General features: G+C 41.5%; 1 protein-coding gene across 2 annotated transcripts in view; it reads left to right on the top strand.

The window, feature by feature from the left end:
• Positions 1-23,717, top strand: part of SMG6 (SMG6 nonsense mediated mRNA decay factor) — a 229,962-nt gene that overhangs the window by 174,502 nt on the left and 31,743 nt on the right. The gene's annotated exons all lie outside the window — the stretch shown is intronic.

The raw sequence follows: 23,717 nt of genomic DNA, 5'->3' as shown, positions 1-23,717 counted from the left end.
TTTTTTAAGCTGATCACTTTGGATTTTCTAATTATATTTATTTTAATGACAATGTTATCTGTTTTTCAGTAGTCATATATCTTATTCTCTGATTTCTGCCTGACTGCCTTACCTGAAACTAAATGCATTTAAATAATAATCCTGTGATAGTAAGAATTTTTTTAACTTTAATAGGAATATTTTAGTATTTTGAACATTCACATAATGCTTCTGTTATCTTAAAAGATAATCAGCATATTAAGGAAGTGTTTTTCTTTTATTTTTAAGATTTTATTCATCTGAAAGAGAGCAGGAGCAAGGGGAGGGATAAAGGGATGAGCAGGGGGAGGGGCAGAGGGATGAGCAGATTCCCTGCTGAGTGGGAAGCAGACCTCCTCTGCTGCCACTCCTCAGTCCCAGAACCCTGAGATCATGACCTGGCCCGAGTCAGACACATAACTGACTGAGCAATTCAGGCACCCTGTGTTTTCCTATTTTTACTGAGTCTCTACTTAGGGGAAAAAAAAAAAAAGTATGCTGAAGTTTTATAAGATGCATTTTCATTAAAATGCTATTAAAATGGGGCGCCTAGGTGGCTCAGTCAGTTAGGCATCTGCCTTCAGCTCAGGTCATGATCCCAGGGTCCTGGGATGGAGCCCTTGTCAAGCTCCCTGCTCAGCTGGGGGCCTGCTTCTCCCCTGCCCCTGACCCCTGCTCGTGCTCTGTCTCGCTCTCTCGCTCTCTCTCACTCTCTTTCAAATAAATAAATAAAATCTTTTTTTTTAAGGTCTGTTTAAAAAAAAATGCTATTAAAATAATCACTTCTTTCTTTGTGTGATATGTTAAATATATTTTCTAAACTTGACTTGTTCATTTCTTACTGGGATAAACTCTGGACTCAGTGTAGTTGTATTTTAATGGTCTGCTAATTTGATTTGCTGTTATTTTACTTAGGATATTTACATCCATTTCCATAGTGGGCCTGGCCTCTCCTTTCCATCTTTGCTGTTTATGCTTTGGATATTTGAGTATTAGGTTGTGCTGACTTTTTAAAAAAGAATGGGAAAAGCTTTGCTTTTTCTGTGACCTGGAAAGTGTACATTACTTTGAGAATCATTCTTGACTCTTTCTCTCAGATTCTACCTTCAGACTCTCAGCAGTCCTATCACTGCGTCTTTAAAATATACATAGAATCCGGGGCACCTGGGTGGTATAGTCAGTTGAGTGTCTGACTTTTGGTTTCGGCTCAGGTCACGATCTCAGGGTTGTGGGACCAAGCCCTACGTCAGGCTTCATGCTCAGTGAGGAATCTGCTTGAGAGTTCCTCTCCCTCTGCCCCTCCTGCTCATACTGTCTCTCTCTCTCTCTCTTTCTCCTTCTCTCTCAAGTAAATAAATAGATCTTCTTTAAAAAATTCCATGCAGAATCCATTTACAGTAGTACTACCATGGTCTAAAATGTTTCTTTCTCTTGCTTAATCTATTACAGTAGGCTTATTCCGACCTTTGCCCCTCCCATCCAGTCACAAAACAGCAACCAGGGTGATCTTTTAACATGTAAGGTGGATTATTTAACACCACTGTTCTAAGCCCCTCCAGAGGGTTCCTCTCAGAAGGAAATATCAAGCCCTGACTGGGGCCTCCTTCCTTTCTGACCTCATCCCTACCCCTCTCTGCATTGCTTACTCTTCACTGGCCAAACCAGCCTACTCATTCTTGAGTCATGCCAGACAAATCATGCTCTGGGCCTTTGCACTTCTGCTTCATTCACTGCATGGTTTGCTTTTTTTGTCCTTCAGATCTCTATTCAGAAGTCAGCCTTATCAGAAAGTTCTTTACCCATGATCTATAGAAATGAATACTCTACCCCAGGCACTGTGTACCCTACTGGACTTTATTTCTTAGCACTTACCGTCACCTGACAACAGGTTTTTGCTTTTGCTTTTGCTTTGCTTATTTATTGTTTCCCACTAGAATATAGAAACTTTATTTTCATTTACTGTATTAATCTCTAGTGCTTAGAACAGTTCCTGGAGAATAGACCCCTTCCCACACCACTAATAAGTATTATTGACTGAACACATGAATGAACTGAAGAAACTCAGCCTGTAGTAGTTTTGGAAAGAAAAACTTGGACACCTCCCTCCTTTGTCTGTTCTTTGCTTATTAGTCTTTTCTGGGTTTTGTTTCAAATTTTTGGTTAGAATTATTGAGATATAACAAACATGTAGAATGAGTAATTCAGTAGCTTTAAATGTTCAATTGGGTGAGTTTGACAAAAATATACATTAGTTTAAATACCACCACAATTGTGATATGGAAATTTCCATCACTTTTGTATCAATTTTGTTAACCTTATGCCAGAAAATCATCCATTCCTCTAATATCACATGTTTTAATCTCCTTTCTAACAAAAAATTAAGACTACATTGTTAATTCCACTTTCCATTGCTAATTTGATTTATGCTCTCTGATTTTTTTCTTAAATTTGTTAGCAATGTGCATTTCTTAGTTTTCAAAAACTAGCTCTTATTATTTTATAATTTTTATTTTTATCTTTATTTTCTTTTATTTGTCCTTGATGTGGTTTGTTCTACTTTTGTTGAATCTTCTATGTTTATCTGTGTTTTTTATTAATTTACTTAAAAGCTTTATAGCTTTGAATATGCCACTACTAGTACTTTGGCCACATTCTAATCCATTTAGATGCGTGCTATTCTAATGATCATTTCCTAAATAGGCTCTGATCATCATTAGATTTTCTCTTTGATTCTGAAGTTCTTTGGGAGAATTTTGTGGGGTTTGTTTAGTTGGATTTCTTAAACTTTTTTTTTTTTAAGATTTTATTTATTTATTTGACAGAGACAGAGACAGCCAGCGAGAGAGGGAACACAAGCAGGGGGAGTGGGAGAGGAAGAAGCAGGCTCCCAGCGGAGGAGCCTGATGTGGGTCCCGATCCCATAACGCCAGGACCACGCCCTGAGCCAGAGGCAGACGCTTAACCGCCGTGCCACCCAGGCGCCCCTGATTTCTTAAACTTTTGTTATTAATTTCTACTTCAGGATATTTTTTAAAAATTTCTGTGACCCAGTATATAATACCTTTTTTTCTTTGAACTTTATGCATTTTGAGAAGGATGTATTTTAGTAGCATACAAAATTCAGTATAGAGCTATTGAATTATCATTATTAATTACACTATTCTAGTTGTATTATTTTTATCTGCTTGATATGTTAAAGAATGAATGGTGCTACTACAAGAGCTACAAGTGTGCTTTTGTCAGTGTTTCCTTGTACTTCAAAGGGTTTTGTTTCTTTATTTTCATTTCAGTTCATTCTTGCCTTGTATCCTCCTTTGGTTTTTTGTTTTGTTTTAGTATTTATCTTTGCCTAATAGATTTTTTTCTTCTCTCCCCCCTCACCCCCTTTTTTTTCCTAAATCTCATTGCTTTAGGTATGTCTCTTCTAAACTGTATTTATAACATTGCATTAAAAAATTGAGGTGAAATTCATATAAGATATAAAATTAGCCATTTAAATGAATAATTCCCAGACATTTAGACTATTTACAGTGTTGTGCAACCACCACGTCTATATTCATTGCATTTTAACTCCACTTCTTTTTCTTTAATTATTTTAATTATTTTAAATTATAAAATACTTTAAATTATTTTTCTCTTACTTATCAGGAGGAATTAAACAGGATATAACATTCTCTCAATTTAGTTAGGATTATGTTCAGCTGTAAGAAACAGAAAATTCCAAAATACAGTAACAGTAACTTAAATAAGATAGAAGTAGATTTTTCTCTCAAGTGAAAGAAAAGTCCAGAAGTTTTCTGGTTTGGCACTTTATAGTGTCATGGACCAAGGCTCTTTCCATTTTGTTGCTCTGCTGTACATCGTTTTCATTTCCGAAGACCCATAAAGTCTAAGATGGCTATTGGAATGTGATGCCTTTTCCTCTGCATAGAAGCCTGTGGGAAGTACAAACAGTTAAAAGAAGGAATGGAGGGCCACCTGGGTGGCTCAGTCAGTTAAGTGTCTGCCTTTGGCTCAGCAGGGAGCCTGCTTCTCCCTTTCCCTCTGCCTGCCCCTCTCCCTGCTTGTGCACTCGCTCTCTCTGTCAAATAAATAAATAAAATATATATTAAAAAAATGCAATTCTAAAAAAAAAAAAAAAAATTTAAAGATGCCTCTCCCTTTAAATACCTGAGAGTTCATACACACTTCTAATTCTGTTGGCCAGAACTGACTCACATGGCCAAACCTACCTGCAGTGTAGACTGGGATATACTTCTAGGCAGTCGTATGTGTAGCTAAAACTAAAGAGTTCTGTTACAGAGGAAGAGTAGGAGAACAGATAGTGGGAAACAACTTGTAGTTTCTGTCACTCCTCCCCATGGATAAATGTAGGACTTCCTGTATCCTCCTTCTCTCATCACTCCTTCATTTCCTAGTTTTTATGGGTGTCAGTGAGATTTTAGATAATAGCAGCTATTTATTTAGGCTTACATTGTGCCAGTATTTAATCTTCACAGTAGTCTTAACTGGGGTAAACACTGCTCTATCCCCATTTTACAGATAGAGAAACTGACACTTAGATTGAGCACTTTACCTAAGGTCACACATCTGTAATTCAAACCTATGCTGTAGTGTCCAGATTAACCACTTTATGCTCTCAACCCTATTATCATTAAATGTTTTTATACCGTGTGTACATTGTGTATCATCTCTTTAAAGAATAATTTTTAACATGGGTACTGTTTTTAGAATCCTGTTAACATTCCTAATATAGAAAGAACTATCTTTTACTCTTTTTGCCATTTGTTTTTTAAAACAATGTATCCACTTTTGCTCTTAGGTTTTGTTTTTTGTTGGTTTTTGTTGTTGTTGAAATTTTCAAGAGTACAAGAAAAGTAAAAAGACTAGTATAATGAATCACCATGTAGCTTGAGCAGGTGTCAACATTTTGCCAATCTTTTTTTCAATCATTCTCCTTGTCCCCCTGCCAGATTTTTATTCTGAAAGTTTCAAATCAAACCCCATTCATTATATTGAAAATACGTCAGTAGGTGTCACTAACTTGTAAAGCTTTTTTTCCCTAACATGACCTCTCTAACATTATTACACATATCAAAGTGAATAATTTATAAATGTCATATATAGTCCATTTTCAGAGTCTCCAGATTATCTCAAAAAATGCCATTTTACTGGCTAGAATCAAAAACATGCAAGTGTTGGTGAGGATGTGGGAAAAAAGGAACCCTCGTACACAGTTGGTAGGAATGCAAACTGGTGCAGCCATTCTGGAAAACAATATGGAGGTTCATCAAAAGGTTAAAAATAGAACTACCACAGGATCCGGTAATTCTACTCCTGGGTATTTACCCAAAGAATATGAAAACACTAATTCAAAAAGATACACGCACCCCTGTGTTTATGACAGCATTATTTACAATAGCCAAATTATGGCAGTAGCCTAGTGTCCATTGATAGATGAGGTAGTATGTGTGTGTATCCACACGCACACACATACACACAGTGGGATATTTCTCAGCCATAAAAAAGAATGAAATTTTGCCATTTGCAGCAACATGGATGGATCTAGAGGGTAAGTGAAATAAGTCAGAGAAAGACAACATATGATTTTGCTCATATGTGGAATTTAAAAAACAAAACAAGCACAGAAAATGAGACAAATTAAAAAAACCAGACTATTAATTATAAAGAACAAACAGGTGGTTACCACAAGGAAGGTGGGTGAGGCGATGGGTGAAGTAGGTGGTGGGGATTAAGAGTGTGCTTATCCTGATGAGCACTGAGAAATGTATAGAATTGTTGAATCACTATATTGTACACCTGAAACAAATATAGCACTGTATGTTAACTATACCGGAATTAAAAATTTTTAAATGCCATTTCACAATGGCTCCATTAGAATTAAGATCTGATAGGCAAGCTTCATACTTTATTTTTGGTTGATACGGTATCAAGGTCCTTTTAATGTATAACAGTTTCCCCTGTAATGTATAAGTTTCCCCACCTCCCTTTTTGTTTTACTTTTTTGTTGTGTTTATTATGCACTACATTAATACACTGCATAACCTTCTAGAAGGATTAGATGAACATAACCAAGTTATTTTTCATCAATCAGGAAAACGCTTCCTAAATCAATAATCTTCTCTAAACCCTTTGACACATCGTAACGATTAACTTAAGAGACTGCACCTATCTCCTTCCATCAAACTCCACTGATAAGGATAATGGGCAGCCCTTTTTTCCTTGCCCCCAGCGGTGAGCCTGTGGGTGTGCACAGTGGCTATACTGGGGTGACCAAGCACATGGCCAAGATGCTGATCCAGGGCAGAATCTCAAATCCTTCTCACTTCCCTTTTTAAAATGCCATTTAATGTTATTTGTTGAAGATATTCTTGATTTCTTTTTAAACAATGTTCTTGAGTTTTTACTAGTATCTTGTTTTACTGGGATACATATTTAAGTAATATTTTTTCTGAAAGAAAAATGTTTATTATCTTTCTAAGTCTTAGTTTATCTGAGAGATGTTTTTTTCTTTTGCTCTTCTCCACGCATGGCTAACTAGTGTTGGGGCAGAAAAGTCTGAGGCCAGTCAGATTTGTGTGTGTTGTTTTTTGTTTTTTTTTTTTAATGTGTATAGGATTATTTTTTTTTCTCATTATCCTTGGAAATTAAAGACCGAACCAAGATATGTCTGGCAGTGTCTGATAGGTGTCCTTCTATTCTGTGCCAAAGATAGGCATTAGTATTTGATCACGGCACTCTTTCCCACTGAACACAAATGAAGCCTCTGATTCCTTAAAATGAAAAACAAAACACTTTTTTGCCATCACTAATGAAGGTATTAGTCTCTTACTAAGTTTCTTAACATGCCCTCAGAATGTTCAGCCTTTAGGGGCGCCCGGGTGGCACAGCGGTTAAAGAGTCTGCCTTCGGCTCAGGGCGTGATCCCGGTGTGATCCCGGTGTGATCCCGGCGTTATGGGATCGAGCCCCACATCAGGCTCCTCCGCTGGGAGCCTGCTTCTTCCTCTCCCACTCCCCCTGCCTGTGTTCCCTCTCTCGCTGGCTGTCTCTATCTCTGTCGAATAAATAAATAAAATCTTAAAAAAAAAATGTTTTCAGCCTTTAAATCTTTCAGGAGAGTTTCCTTCTCTCTTTTTTAATCCTTTTCTTTCTCATTTTTTGAAATCATTGCTCTTCTCCTGTCTGTCTTGATCTCTCTGAAGTAGCTTTTAAAGATTAGGGATCTGAGGCACCTTTGTGGCTCCGTTGGTTGAGCACCAACTCTTGGTTTTGGCGCAGGTCATGATCTCAGGGTCCTGGGATCGAGCCCCAGGTCAGGCTCTGCACTCAGCGCAGAGTCTGCCTGAGATTCTCTCTCTCCCTCTGCCCCTCCCACTCATGTGCTCTCTCACTCACTGTCTCTCTCTGTCTCTCTAAAATAAATACATAAATCTTTTTTAAAAATTAAAAAATAAAGATTAGGGATCTGTCACCACATTTCTTTACTTTTCCTCTCTTTTTAATTCTGTGTTGTAGTAGAGACTCGAGCAAGTGTTCGGTTTCACGGTTTTGGTTTTCTGTTGTACTTAACTGCTACTGACCGCCTTACCTGTAGTTTTCCCTGATCATTTTCTCATTTAACTGCCTAATCGAATTTGAAATACAATTTAGTATGTGTAGTTTTTTCACTTTTTTTATTGAGCTTTAACTTTCATCAAGTCATGTACACTACTCTTAAGTTTAAGCTCAGTACATTTTTATACATGATTGTATTCCTGCTAACTGCCACCCTGATCAAGATACAGAGTATTTCTGTGGGGCACCTGGGTGGCACAGTCAGTTAAGTGTCCAGCTCTTGGTTTTGGCTCAGGTCATGATCTCAGGGTGGTGAGATCAAGCCCCACATCAGGCTCCACACTCAGCATGGAGTCAGCTTGAGATTCTCTCTCCCCCTCCCCCTCCCACTAATACTGTCACTCTCTCTCAAATAAATAAATATTTGGGGGAAAAAATACAGAGTATTTCTGGCATCCCTTTATGCCCCTTCTTATTATAGTCTACCTCACACAGGTAACCGTTATTCTCACCTCACTCACTCTCAGTTCTTTTTGCCTATTTTTGAACTGTGTGTAAATGGACTCATAGTACATACCCTTTGTGTCTTGCTTCTTTTGTTCAACACACCCTATGAGAGGTTAATCCATGTTGCTGCATGTAAGTAGTTCATTCTTCATGATTGCTGGGTAGTATTTTTTTGTATGAATATACCACAATTTGTTTATTCTACTGTTGATGAAAATTTGTTTATTTTACCAGTCTTGGCTATTATGACTAAAGCTACCATGAACATTTTTATGCTCTTTTGGTGGACTTATGCTCTAACTTATTTCTCTTTGATATAAACCTAGGAATGGGATTGTTAGGTCATAAGGTAGGTAGGTGTATGTTACTTCAGTAGATACTGCCAAACAGATTTCCATGGTGGTTATACCAATCTGCATGACCATCTACAGTGTATGAGAGTTTTGGCATCTTGGCAACACTTGGTTTTGTTTGGTTTTGTTTTGTTATTTAAATTTAATTAGCCAACATATTAGTTGGCTGATAGGTGTCCTTTCACTGTATCATTAGTGTCAGATGTAGTGTTCAACAATCCATTAGTTGTGTATAACACCCAGTGCTCATCACATCACATTCCCTCTTTAATGCCCATCAGCCAATTACCTCCCCCAGCCCGCTCCCCTCCAGCAACCCTCAGTTTGTTTCCTATAGTTAAGAGTCTCTCATGGTTTTTCTCCCTCTCTGATGACTTCCCATTCCGTTTTCCCTCCCTTCCCCTATGATCTTCTGTGCTATTTCTTATATTCCACATATGAGTAAAACCATATGGTAATTGTCTTTCTCTGATTGACTTATTTCACTCAGCATAATACCCTCCAGTTCCATCCATGTCGATGTAAATGGTAAGATTTCATCCTTTCTAATGGCTAATATTCCATTGTGTATATGTACCACATCTTCTTTATCCATTCTTCTGTTGATGGACATTTGGGCTCTTTCCACTGTTTGGCTGTTGTGAACATTGCTGCTGTAAACATTGGGGTGCAAGTGCCCCTTCGGATCACTACATTTGTATCTTTGCTGTAAATACCTAGTAGTGCAATTGCTGAGTCATAGGGTAGCTCTGTTTTTTAACTTCTTGAGATACCTCCATACTGTTTTCCAGAGTGGCTGCACCAGCTTGCATTCCCACCAGCAGTGTAAGAGGGTTCCCCTTTCTCCACATCCTCACCAACATTTATTGTTTCCTGTCTTGTTAATTTTAGCCATTCTGACCAGTGTGAGGTGGTATCTCATTGTAGTTTTGATTTGTATTTCCCTGATGCCAAGTGACGTGGAGCATTTTTTCATAATACTTGATTTTGATTTTGGTTGTCATTTTAGCCATTCTGGTGGGTGTGGAGAAATATCTCATTGTAATTTTTTTTTTTTAAGATTTTATTTATTTATTTGACAGAGATAGAGACAGCCAGCGAGAGAGGGAACACAAGCAGGGGGAGTGGGAGAGGAAGAAGCAGGCTCATAGCAGAGGAGCCTGATGTGGGGCTCGATCCCATAACTCCAGGATCACGCCCTGAGCCGAAGGCAGACGCTTAACCGCTGTGCCACCCAGGCGCCCCATCATTGTAATTTTAATTTGCATTTTCCTGATGAATAATAATGTTAAGTATCTTTTCTTCTGTTGTAGGCCATTTGGATATCCTCTTCTTTGGAGTGCCTATTCCTGACTTTTTTTTCCCTTGGGTGGTTTGTCTTTTTTCTTATTGATTTCCAGAATTATTTTTTTAGTATTCTGAATATTAAGATCTGTGTTGGATGTATATATTGAAAATATCTTCTCTCAGTCTGTGGCTCACATTTTTACTCTCAGTGTCTTTTGATGAACACAAGTTGTTAGTTTTAATGAAATTTTTTTTCTTTTATGCTATTTAATAAGCAATGTTTGCCTACTCAAGGGGGCACCTGGGTGGCTCTGTCGGTTAGGTGTCCCCTTTTGTGCACACGCACTCTCGCTTTCAAAAAGAAAGCCTGGGTGGCTCAGTCAGTTGAGCATCCAATTCTTGATTTTGGCTTGGGTCATGATCCCAGGGTCATGAGATCAAACCACTCATTGGGCTCCACACTCATCAGGGAGTCTGCTCCAGATTCTCTCCTTCTTCCTCTGCCCCCTCACCTGCTCATGCTCTCTCTCTCTCTCTCTTTCTCTCTGTCTCTCTCAAATAAATAAATAAATCTTTAAAAAGTGGCTCAGTCGGTTAAGCGTCTGCCTTCAGTTCAGGCTGTGATCCCGGAGTCCTGGGATCAAGCCCCGGTTGAGCTCCCTGCTCAGCAAGGAGTCTGCTTCTTTGTCTCCCTCTCCCTCTGTGTGTGCTTGCACTCTCTCTAGCGCTCACTCTCTTTCAAATAAATAAGATCTTTAAAAAATAAATAAAAGATTTTCAGGTGCAGATAAAAGGAAAAGAGAAACATTTGCTGATGTCGAACTCTGCTAGAGGAGAAAGGAAACTAGAACTAGAGGTAGAGCAGAGAGCTAAACCCTTGTTTTCTGTGGTAGACCAGGTTTCTCCACTTAGGTTCTTGTTTTGGGTTTTTTGCCTCTTTTAGAAGCCAACCTCAGCTTTATCTTTCCTCTGTCTCATGTGGCCACCCCCACCAATTATAAGCCAGCAACTGCTAAGTTTCTTCTGACACCCTGGTGGGATCCAGTTGTGCCCTTCTAAGTGTACCATGACCCACCTTGGCTCTTGTCCTAGTTGCTCCTAGATAAGGGTATTAGTGGGGCACTACTGCTAAGGTCTCATCTATGTACTTATCAGGCAGGCAGAGGATTGAACATCAGTTATGCTTTTCCTCATTCCAGTCCCATCTGCAGTTTGTCTTGCAGAAAATTCCTCATAGTTTCTGGTATGTGGTTGCCTAGGTCTGATATACGCATTTAAGTGGAAGACTGGAAGGATGGACAATATAGTTAGAAACATGTACTTAAAGCTATTCTAATTACAAGCCAGTGCTAGTTTTTGTGTGTGTGTGTGTGTGTGTGTGTGTGTGTGTGTGTGTGTGTGTTTTAATGAGTTTCTGGCCTTCCAAGTTGAATATCTTGAAAGTCATGTTCATTTTATTAAGGTGAGCATTGTTCTTAAAATATACTTGCGTGGATTTATATGTGTGTCTGAATACTTCATTAACAAATAGCTGTATTCCTCTCATGTAAAACTCAGGAAGAAGCAGTCCAGTGATTCATGAAGATGTCCTGTAAGTCTTTCTATGTTGGTCTCAGTTCTGCAGCTTGGTATATCCCCCACCCCCGCAGCCTGACTGTGAGGAGCCCAGAGGTTCAGTAGGCTGCACTGAGAAAGATGAAGGCAATGTCAGAAATCCAGAATGGGGTAGGAATGGTTGGTTTTTTTTGTTTTTTTTTTTTTAAGATTTTATTTATTTATTCGACAGAGACAGAGACAGCCAGCGAGAGAGGGAACACAAGCAGGGGGAGTGGGAGAGGAAGAAGCAGGCTCATAGCAGAAGAGCCTGATGTGGGGCTCGATCCCACAACGCCGGGATCACGCCCTGAGCCAAAGGCAGACGCTTAACCGCTGTGCCACCCAGGCGCCCCAGGAATGGTTGTTTTGAAACTCAGGAGTTTCAGACGATCTGCCTGTGTGCCTTTATTTGATAAAAGTCCCATGCGGATCTTGTGCCAGCTGGGTAAGAGACACTGGCCCTAGGATTAGGCCTAACCCAGAATTGTGTGTTCTTGTGGAGCCAGAGCCCTTGCCCAAGCCAGCTCATGAAGACACAGCTGGAGAGCAAGGACTATTTCCTATATTCTCTGTAACTTTAGTGCTGGTTATAGTTCTCAGGAATTGGTATGTAAATAAGAACACACTTCTAGAGGTTTGGGGCTCATTACACCTGGCTTTTTCTATTTGTTTTGCTTTTTAATGTAGCAAAAGTATGTAGATTTACGAAGTTTTATTTTTGTTCATGCTCTAGAGAAAAAAAGCACAGAAGTTTTTAAATTTTTACATTGTAATTCAAATACAAGAACTCAGAACTGACCCCCCAGTGATATTTTTTGAAGAGGAAAGCGGTAATAGGAAATTTAACAATGAAGACCCTATACTTCAATTGTAAAGATATCTTCTTTCTCCAAGAATTAGGCCTGATTAGGGTTCAGACCCACTAATATGGAGTGGGAAGGGGTAAATCACAACTAAAGACCTTGGCACTTCTATAAGAAATTTAAATAACAGGCAGACATATAGAGATTCGCAAATATGTGCTTGGTGCCAGCTAAACCACAGAGAAGATACTGTATTTGTGGTCCAGGGAAGTTAAATATTTGTGGTCAACTTAAAATTCAACATAAAACTCTCATCTGTGATGGAAACTATCCAGAAACTGCATGGAGGGCTTGCAAGTTGCATAAACTCTCCAAGGCTTCTCCTGTCACGCGGCCGGGCTAGAAGAGCCTGTTCTCCTCTCTCTACCTGGTGTGGCTGGCAAGCCCTTCTAAGGCTGTCTCTGCTTTGTGGCTCACCCATTCACGTCTGCTCTAATGGCACTTTTTCTGGGAGCCTTTCCCTGTTCATCTTCTATAAAATAGCAGTACCCTCCCTACCCTGTTACTCTCTGTCCCTCTTACCCTACGTAATTGTTTTCGTAGGACTTCTCACTACTTCTTTCTGAGTCTCACAAGAACATGAAGTTCCGTGACAGCAGGAACATTGTTTTATCCACTGCTCTATTGAATAAGGCCTGCCACACATAGCAGGTGCTTATTATTTAATTGAATGAATTCAGTAGAATGCCTTAAAATGTTTTTAGAAGTACGGTCTAGGGAGCAAAAAAAGTTATACCCTGCCCTTAGTAGAGGGTACCTTTACACAGTAGAACCTCAGACTGTGAGATCAGCCTGAAACACCTCAAATATCTTACTTTCTGTTCAGTGGTAGTTGCATATTGTCCCTGACAGCGAGACTAGTACTTGCAAGCAGTGCCTGAGCCTTCAGAGGAACAAGGTGCCTCTTGCCATAACATCTGGGTTACACTTAAAGATGGAATTAACACATTTTAATTTTTGCAGTAAAAAATGTTAGTGTTTGTTTCTGGCCTTTGCGTTTGTTGAAGAACCTCCTGACGTTGATTACTGTGGTAGAAGTAAGCTAGAGAAAATACTATAAAGACAATCATAAGCGGAAATGCATTTTACAGTATTGGATACTGTATTTATTGGAAAAAAACCTGCATATACATGGACCCTTGTGTTGCTCAAGGGTCAGCTGTCGTTGGTGATTGTTTGCATGTCTTCCTATGTGTGTGCTTCAGAAATAGCACTCCTCCTGGGCAGCATGCAGACTGGAGCACATACATATGCTTTTCATATTCTTTTGTGATATGTAAATGCAGCCTCTTTTGCCCAACCATTGTCTATTTGAGACCATGCCTGGTTGAGGGGTCTCTTGTTGCTGACTACTCCCAGGACTGATGGACTTGAGTAACAAACAGGATTTTTCTCCAGTATGCTTTGTTTTGCTTCCTTTTCTAGGTTTTTCAGTCCTCCCAACACAGAGAAACTGTTGGAATAAACTCACTAGTTTTTCTGGATGTGTTCCAGAACTTTACTGTTGATGATCTGTAGCATTTGGTATGAAATGTGTTTCACAAATGATGTTGGTGATCTTGAAGATATGCTGTTAAGTTAAAAAAAAATGGCAAAGTGTATCATCATTAATATAAATGTATTTATAAAAGGTATAGGGAGAGCCCACAGTTAATCATATATGGCAGTGTATGCATAAATATCTCTGAAGCACACACCAGAAACTGGCAACAGGGCTGGGGAACAAAGGGTCTAGAAATCAGAATGAGATGTGTTTTTAAAATTCAGCCTTTTGTACCCTTTGTTTGTTTTTGCCATGTGCCATGTGTTTAAAGTACACATTACTAAGCAACTTCAGTTTGGCCTGATACTGGAAGCGGAGGTGCCACCATACCTTCAGTGCCTTATAGAAGATGCTCTTATTGAACTTTTCTGCTTTATCAGCAGCAAAAGTGGCTTTAGTCTAATTTTTAAAAAGTTCAGGCTGTGTGGGGGCTTCCCTAGTGTAGGCTGGTAAGAAATTTTGTCTCTCTGTCTCTTGGAGCACTGAAACTATACTTCAGAGACAGTTGACCCTTGAATAACATGGGGCTTGAGGGTGCTGATCCCCCTGTGCAATTGGAGATATGCACAAAATTCTTGGCTCCCCCCAGAACTTAACTACTCGTAGCCACTGTTGACTGGAAGCCTTACAATAACAAACAATTAGTACATACTTTGTTTATGTATTATATATTGTATTTTTTAAATAAAGTAAGCTAGAGAAAAAAATGTTAAGAAAATCATAAGGAAAAGGGGCGCCTGGGTGGCTCAGTCCGTTAAGCGGCTGCCTTCAGCTCAGGTCATGATCTCTGCGTCCTGGGATCAAGCTCCACATCAGGCTTCCTGCTCGGCGGGGAGCTTGTTCTCTCTCTCCTTCTGCCTGTTGCTCTGCCTACTTGTGCGCTCTCTCTCTCTCTCTCTCTCTCTCTGTCAAGTAAATAAATAAAATCTTAAAAAAAAAAAAAGAAAGAAAAAAAAGAAAAGAAAATCATAAGGAAAATACATTTACAGCATTTATTTAAAAAAAAAAAAAAACCTGCATATAAGCGGGCCCATGCAGTTCAGCCTGTGTTGTTCAGGGGTCAGCTGTAGTCTGTGATTGTCTGCATGTCTGTGTGTGTGCTTTAGAAGTGGGAGAAGCAGCATTCATAGCTACTGGCTTGCTATCTCCAAGCCTGTTCTTAGTCCAATGACTTGGAAATATTTAGTAAAGAATCAGAAATATATTCTGACAGCGGCTTTTTGGACTCTTTTGCAAATCCTGTGAGGATATACTGCATAGGCTTAGTGATCAGAAGTAGATCAGATGAGATACCATCAATTCTAATGTTGTTTTGCCAGAATGACCTGTGGAAAAATAAATCTCCCTGAATTAGATAAAAGTCATAGTTTTCATTATGTTCTGTTTTGGTCGTAAGAAATCTCCATAGAAGTTATTTATTTTGTCTGGGCTTGAGTTTACTGTCTGTAAAATGGGGGTGCTAGTAGTTCGTCCCTTCGTAATATCTCATTAAGGATTAAATGAAAAAATGTAATTGAAAATGCCTAGATTTTAAAAATAAAAGTCTCCCTCAATTTGTATGTTCTTCATAGTGAATTAAGGTGACGTCACACGAATAATCGGTCACAGGTCAGTCCTATACCAGATTCCCGTATCCCTTCCAGATCACCCTGCGGTTGTTGTTGCCATTTTCTCTAATTCAGATTAGAGATTCCCTCAGAACCCTACACTGGCTCCGTTTTAGCCCTTCCAGCCGTTGCCATTATCTTGTACTTTGGTTGCAGAAAACCTGTTAGATTTACCTCCTAAGCTAGGATTCAGGCCCAGTGAGAAATTAGGAAGGATTCAGGTAGTTTTTCCAAAGGCAAGGCAGGTGTGCTTAACAGTTACATTACCCCAGGATTCTCCTATAATGGAACCGTCAAGTGAGGGTTTGTGAGCCCTTCAGAGAACAGCAGAACACTTTGGAAATAAAATCATGCTGTCCCGGGCGTTCCAGCGCTTCCCGTGCTGGCCCCCTTCCGGCACCATTCCTTTCTGCAATCCCACCCTGCTCTCAGTCCTGGCACAGAGTCTCACGAACATGCCACCTGCCTTTCTCTCTCTCTGGCCCCATCCTTTGGCTGCTCAGTTTATTTTTTCCACATCCTCACCCTCTTCCAGTTCCAAGCTAAATAACCCTCACAGATGGCTTGTTCCATCAGAGCTGTTTAAGAACACAGGACAGTGAACCGAGGTCCTGAAAGAGCTGCCAAAGCCCAAGGCTGCCCTTCCTACGGAGGTCCAAGACAACTTTGTCGTCAGCTCCCTAGAAGTCCCATGGACAGCGAGCAGAAAGGCTGGCAGGTTGGGTGGTGGAATATCTCTTTTAACAGTATAATCCTCTAGAAGCTAGCAACTAGTTCTCACTTAGATTTACAAGTCAGAACCTGGAGCTGGATACGTTGCATACTCCATTTTCCACAGAAGACAGAGCACTTTGTAGTTGGCATTTCTCCCCCACTTTTTTACAGCATGGAAACCCAACAGGAAATGGCAGTCCCATTTGTGTTTTGGATCGTGGTTTGAGTCCTTACTGAATCTCTTTGTGAACTCCTGGAGAGGTCTAGACCCCTGCCCTGCCTGACCTGAAGGGCAGTATTCCCAGCTGTCAGCACATCCTTGGGAAGAGGGTGAACTTCAGACGCCTATTAGAAATCCTGCAGATGAGAGGAGACCCAGAATTTCACTATTTATTTCCTGTCAGCAAGGACATGTAAGTTTCCTGTCTGCCTTGTCATCAGCTTTGGAACACTTTTCTCCTACATCCCTTCATGCATGCCATGGTCTGTAAGCTTCTGCCCCCAATCATTATCCCAGCACCCTCCTTCCCTCAGTCATAATCAGATGGGTCTGGTTAATTTTGCCCTCATGACAAGACGGCCTTTTCCTCATCCTCACAGTTATTCCTGTGGGACTTAAAACCTCTCTGATCATCTTTCCCTTCCTTCTCATTCCCCTCTCTGTACCCTTTGTAAGTAGGTTCCTCTGAGGTCACTGAGGAAGGGCAGTCTGTGCCATTTGCCACTCTAGGAATCTCTTTTTCCTCAGTAAGCAGAGTTCCCTTGAGAGACCCCTTCCCTTCCTCTACTAAAAGCCATGTTGGCGGCTTCTCTGCCTGAACTCAGGCATAATGGGGCAGAGAACAATGGCATGTGTGGAGTGGTCTGGCTAGACAAAGGGAAGTTCACTCTCAGCCACAGAGAGCAGACAGACAGTTGAGGAAGCTTCCCCTGGAAGAAGAGACAAGACAAAATTCTGTGACAGGGAAGTACTCCCTGAGAACTCAATAAGAAATCGGCATCTCCTCCCTAAGCCTGATCTTTCTACTGAGAACTAAACTATTGTTCTTTCCCTTCTCTGCCTTCCTGTCTTGCTCCAAGATCAAGAGTTGTCAGATGAACAACACACCCTATTCCTTGCACAGTAAAAGTTTCTCAGATTAACGGATTTGAGGAGCCTTTGGGTGCCACGTAGAAGGAGGCAACTTTGATTTCCTTTTTCTTGTCCCCGTGCTCCCTGGTGAACTTTCCTCTTTACGGTATATCCAGAGTTCAAGACTGTGTACTGCAGAGAACTTTCTGGGGACACTCCTATGTAAGTCTTAACTTGGCATCCAGCAGTGACAAGTTTCCCATATTCATTCAGTTCATCAACTGATCAGCTAAGGTCTTGCCCATACTGTGTCCAGAGAAATGAAGTTAATATGAATGATAGAACTCCTTTTAGGACAGATACTCTGAGAAATGTTTAATTTCAGTGTCTTGGGGCACCTGGGTGGCTCAGTCAGTTAAGCGTCTGCCTTCATCTCATGATCCTGGGGTCCTGGGATCGAGCCCCGCATCGGGCTCCCTGCTTATTGGGTAGCCTGCTTCTCCCTCTGCCTCTGCAGCTTCCCTTGCTCGTGTACTCTCTCTCACTCTCTCTCTCAAATAAATGAATAAATAAAATCTTTAAAAAAAAGTCAGTATCTTTGTTCTTGCCCATAACTTAGCCAGACATCCATTTGGTTTGTGTTCACCTGAATACAAACTCCTCAGAACTGTGTATTTTGTCCTGGGGTTGGGCCTTTGGGCTACTGCTGAGCGGGGATAGGGGAGGGGTATGAAAAGAACTTGAAGTAAGTCCCTTTCTCCAAAAGTACCATTGCCTTCCTGAGAGGCTACAAAGTATAATGAGCACAGACTTTGGATTAGACAAATCTGAGTTCAGATCTCAACTTCGCCACTTACTAGCGGTTTGTTTCCCCTGAGCATCAGTTTCCTCTTCCTCTTTCTGTCTCAAAGGATTACTGTGATAGTCAAATGAAATAACATAATGGCTGGCAACCAGCAGTTACCACTTCATCTCCACCACAGCTTTCCCAGTAAAATGGCATATTTCAGCCACTGAGAAGCTGTGACCAGTGAAAACTGCAGAGGAAGTAAAATGCTGGCTTGTTCTACATACTGCTATCCTGAACCTCCCTAATGGGCTTCTTGCACGCTCATGAGTTTTTGTTTCTAGCATGTGCCCTGCCCTGAGTTTGTATTCTGATCTCCAGAGACCACTCCTCACCTCTTTGCCCCTTGGCTTTTTTTAAGGGGCCCTTCTTGTCTTTGAATCTGACAAGAAGTTAGCCAGAAAGCTTGCCCTCAGCCTCCTATGGGACAGGCACACAGTTTTGGCTCATTCCTTCCAAGTGGCCTGGAGAGAGCTACAGGGTGTCAGAGATGGCCATGGGAAAGAAATGGCTCACAAAAAGATCACGGTGTGTGAGCCAGCAGCTCCCCACTGCCTGCTGGAGCAAGCTCAGTGAAGCCGCTGACAAGAGTCTTCAGAACACTAAACAGGTGATTAAAACATCAGTATAAGTCTTTCCAAACTTTACAGAAAGCCAAAAACTTAGTTTGGACACCAACAGAAATTTTCCGCTCTGGAGCTTTATAAACTGGTCTGCTGTTTCTTCCTCTGCTCTGTGGCCAAAGGGGAGCTCTGTGCTAACGATTCCATAAAACCCTCCAAGTCCTCCTGAGTGGCTTGTCGTATGAGAAGAACCGATACCACCTTTTTCCATCGTGAATTGTCTCTAGCCTCTCACTTTAGTTCCGATTCTGAATCTTCAGCCCTTCTGAAAAGGCCCAGCCCCACTCGTGGCACTGTCCCCTGTAACAGAGCTGAACTCCAGCATCAGGGTCAGTGGCAGAACTGTCTTTCCTCACCTCCTTTCCAAGATGACTGCCCAGAATCAGAGAAACCTTTAAGAATGGAGAGAGGCCTTCAGAATCATCTGCATTTTACAAATAAGGTTCAGTAACTTGCCCAAGATCACACAAGTTAGGAAAGCATGCTCTCCCAGACCCTGCTCTCCCCTGGTTTGTGGCATGTCAGCCGCCTGCAGGAAGAATATCACACCCAAAGGAGGTCAGTCTTCAAGCAGTGAGCAACAGGAGACTGCACGCTTTGAATTTCTGTACTAAATCAGACCTTTCCTCTCGTGGGGGCTGTGGGAGTCTGTGCCTGAAGCACAGGTATTTTCTCTGGATTCATTGAGAGCTATGGGCAGTGGAACCCTGATTCAGAGCAGAGGCACATGGATGGAGGGATGGGGAAAATAGGTGATGGGGATTTAAGAGTACACTTACATGATGAGCACTGAATAATATATAGTATTGTTGGATTGCTGTATTATTGTACACCTAAAGCTAATAACAACACTGTTAACTGTAATGGAATTAAAATTAAAAATTAAAAAAAAAAAGAGCAGAGGCACATTCCAGCTCCTGCATTTACTAGCTGTATAACCTTGAGCAAGTTACTTCTCTGTGCCTTGATTTCCTCATTTGTAAAATTGAGATAATGACAGTACCTACTACATAGGGCTCTGGGGATTAGATGAGTTGGTGCATGTAAAGTATTTGGCACAGTGCCTGGCATGGAGCAGTCATTCACTGAGTGTTAGCTGTAGCTCTTAAAGGGGAGTGAAGCACACCGCGGATTTTGTTGTTATGCCTAAAGCTCTGTGTCAGAAAGCTCTCCCAGGAGGTGCCTCAGTGAGGTGGCATGAACACTGGGCTAGGAAGTCCTTGCATCTGGCTTCAGATCTCATTGAATTTACTCAAGTGTGTTTCCTCTTCTCTATTGTCATTACCTGAATGTAATAGTAACTGCTTCATAGGGTGCTGAGGATGGCGAGATCCTAAAAGTGTCATGAAAAATGTAACATAGGATTTTTTGTACCTTAGCTAAAGAAGAGTTGCATTATGAAGAATGGACTAAAATTGTGACCACCTTCACCTAGTCTTCCAGCCTCTAAAGCACTTGATTCTCAAACTTCAGTGTTCATAAGTACCTGAACACTTGCTTAGAGTGCACATTCCGAGGCCCTAGCCCTAGAAACACTCACTTATTTAGTCCAAAGTGGAATCCAGGAATCTGCATTTTTAACAAATTCACCATGTGATTCTGATGCAGGTGGTTTTTTAAAATGCTTTTTAGTTTTGGGGAGCCCTGGTGGCTCCGTCAGTTGAGTGTCTGCCTTCAGCTTGGGTGGTGATCCCAGGATCCTGGGATCGAGCCCTGCGTCAGCCTCCCTGCTCCGCGAGGAGCCTCCTTCTCCCTCTCCCTTTGACCCCCACTCATGCTCTCTCTCTCTCTAGTACTCTCTCTCTCAAATTTTTTTAAAAATGCTTTTCAGTGTTTAGAGGTTTAGAAAAGGGAAGTGATTGTTTCTTGAATTTCTTCTGTGTCCCAGACATTTACCTTACTTACACCTTATCTCAAACTGTGGGTGGACTTTAGTTAGTTAGCTTTGGTTAGCCAAGCTTGTCTTATCTCCAGCTGTGAAGCATGTACCACATGTAAGATTCAGGACTCTAGACGTAGAGCCTGAAAATATGACTTAACGTGGCCTTTGTACCCCAGCCCTAATCTCAGAGAATTTCTGTGTGCCATATTTTTAATATGCCATGGGGAGTCTCGAAATTTGGCTGCAGTTTTTTCTCAGAGCATGACATTGATGCTTTGAAGAACATAAACCTCTTGCTGAGGTGTGTTATGCCTTGCCCTGGGGCAACAGCCTCCAGTTAAGACAAGGCAAAACTGGGCCGGAGCTTGGCTTGTTATGGTAACTTATAACTAACTCCGTAGGCACCCTGTCAAAAGAGAGCACCTGTGCCTTACTGAGCCCAAACCTCCGTGGGGAACACCACCCAAAGCAGAAAGTAGCATCTCTGAGTCTGTCCAGAGTGTCTGTGCTGCACAACACAAGGAGCGTGATTCACATGCTGTACAGCGTGGCTGGCTCCCCTCCACAATCATGTCATCTGTGTCGTCCGCAGACCCAGTGCGTGTCAGATGCTGCAGATAGATTTTTCTTTAAAGATACACATACTTAACATGTGTGTGTGTGTTTATACAAATTACAGTGCCTGCCCTGAAGAATCTTACTTAGGATAGAAAACAGGACAGATTAATGGGAGAAAGTTACTGAGAAGCATAAACAAATCAACAGATCAAATTTATGAATGTCATGAATTTGAGAGGGAATGCATTCTCAGGTGACAAATTTAGGATCCAAGTAGAACTTGATAAGCTACAATGAAAGAAGTAAATAACAAGGTGAAATCAAATAGGAATAAATGTGAAATCCTACCTTATCCAAAAAGTCAGCAGCACATAGCAAGCAGCATGCAGCACAATAATAAATAAACAGGTTTTTTATATAGCATGAGGAGGCCTCAGTGAAGGACAGTTTAAAATGGAATAGTGGGGACACCTGGGTGGCTCAGTCAGTTAAGCATCTGCCCCTGGCTCAGGTCATGATCCCAGGGTCCTGAGATCCAGCCCCGAGTTGGGCTCCCTGCTCAGTGAGGGGTCTCCCTCTGTGCTCTCCCTCTGTGCTCCCTCTCGCTTTCAAGTAAATAAATAAAACCTTTTTTTTTTTTTTTTTTTTTAAGGGAGACTAGTGGAGGGGCGCCTGGGAGTTGAGCGTCCAACTCTTGGTTTTGGCTCAGGTCATGGTCTCAGGGTCATGACATTGAGCCCTGCATCAGGCGCCATGTTCAGGGGACTGGGAGGTGGGGGGATCTGCTTGAGATTCTCTTTCTCCCTCTGCCCCTCCCTCCCTCTCTCAAATAAATAAGTACATCTTAAAAAAAAAAAAAAAAAGTAAGGGCTACTGTGTGGCTCAGTCCATTAAGCTTCTGCCTTTGGCTCAGGTCATGATCCTGGGGTCCTGGGATTGAGCCCCAAGTCAGGCTCTCTGCTCATTGGGGAGCCTGCTTCTCCCTCTCCCTCTACCTGCTGCTCCCCCTGCTTGTGCACGCGCTCACTCTCTCTCTGTCAAATAAATAAAATCTTTTTTAAAAAATTAATAAAATTTAGGGGCACCTGGGTGGCGCAATGGTTAAGCATCTGCCTTCGGCTCAGGGCGTGATCCCGGTGCTCTGGGATCCAGCCCCACATCAGGCTCCTCTGCTGGCAGTCTGCTTCTTCCTTTCCCACTCCCCCTGCTTGTGTTCCCTCTCTCGCTGGCTGTCTCTCTGTCAAATAAATAAAATCTTTAAAAAAATAAAAATAAATAAAAAATTAATAAAATTTAAAAAGGGAATAGTAGAGGACTTGCACTTAGTGCAGGGAGGTATTATTTAGCCATTTATGTGAAAACAATTTGGGGATTTGTTGATTAAAAAGCTCACAGTGTGGGGGCGGGCGCCTAGGTGGTTCAGTTGGTTAAATGTCTTAACTTACTCTTGGTTTTAGCTCAGGTCTTGATCTCAGGGCCGTGAGATCAAGCCCTGCATCAGGCTTCAGGCCGAGTGTGGAGTCTGCTTGAGATTCTCTCTCCCCCTCCCTCTGCCCCTCTCCTGCTTGTGCTCTCTCTCTTTAATATAAATAAATAAATCTTTGGGGGGGGGGCTCACAATGTGTCCTTATTACAAGGTGGTGAATAAAACCAGTACAGTTTTGGCCTCAATTCAGAGAACTGAGTTCTCCAGAAGAAACAAGGAAGAGATGTTCCATCTACACGGGGGCACTCATCTAAGAGACATGTTAGTCTTCGTGAAAGTCTTAGTGGAAAAATAAGTAGGATGTTGAGGAGACATTTGAAGTGAGGGACAGTTGAAGGAGTGGGACTATTTAGCCTAAGGAAGGTATAATACAGTCGACTTCAAATAATTTGAGGCCAGTCAGGTAGAAGCAGAATTTGGGCTTTTTTACCTGGCCCCGGGGAACAGAATTAGAAGCACCAGAGGCAGATTTGGGCTTGAGGGGTAGTCATTTCTAGCAATTAGAAAAGTCCAAAACTGGAACGGGTTCCCTAGTAGGAAACAAACCCCCTCGTAGAGTCAAGATAGTAACAGACCTCTCCGACAGCATGACCAAGAGTGAAAGGCAACAGGAGAAACAAAGAAACCTATGCGTAGGTGGTAATAAAATAACTTACACATTTCTTAAACAATAAGTAATGATGGTTTTAAAAGTTTCTCCAGGGACTTGAGTCCTCCCCACCTGAAATACTCAAAAAAGCGTTGGGTCCCTAGGAGATGATACAGAGGAGATTCTAGTGTGGCTCTGACTGACCAGTAACTCTCTTTGTGGCATGGAAGTAATACACAAGCTGAGGGCTGCTGCTGAGGTCAGCGAAGGTGAATGAAGTGTAAGCCTAGCCCACAGGTGCTGAAGGGGACGCCCGTGGACTTGGGAGGGTAATGTACGTTACTCTGGAATCCCTCTCCGGGCTCAAAGTTCTGTGATGTCACGAATTGCATCTGCCTTGCTCTGTCTTTCATGCCCAAGATGTCTAGCATAGTCCCTGTCGCATAGTAGAGCTTCAGGAAAAATGTGTGGGCAGTGGGCTGGCACATTAGATAAGACTTTTTTTTCTTTTTTTTTAAGATTTATTTATTTAAGGGATGCCTGGGTGGCTCAGTCGTTAAGCGTCTGCCTTCGGGCTCAGGTCATGATCCCGAAG

This window comes from Ursus maritimus, unplaced genomic scaffold (assembly GCF_017311325.1).
Source record: "Ursus maritimus isolate PB19 unplaced genomic scaffold, ASM1731132v1 scaffold_24, whole genome shotgun sequence".
NCBI lineage: Eukaryota > Metazoa > Chordata > Mammalia > Carnivora > Ursidae > Ursus > Ursus maritimus.
This window is presented reverse-complemented; position numbering and strand designations above follow the sequence as displayed.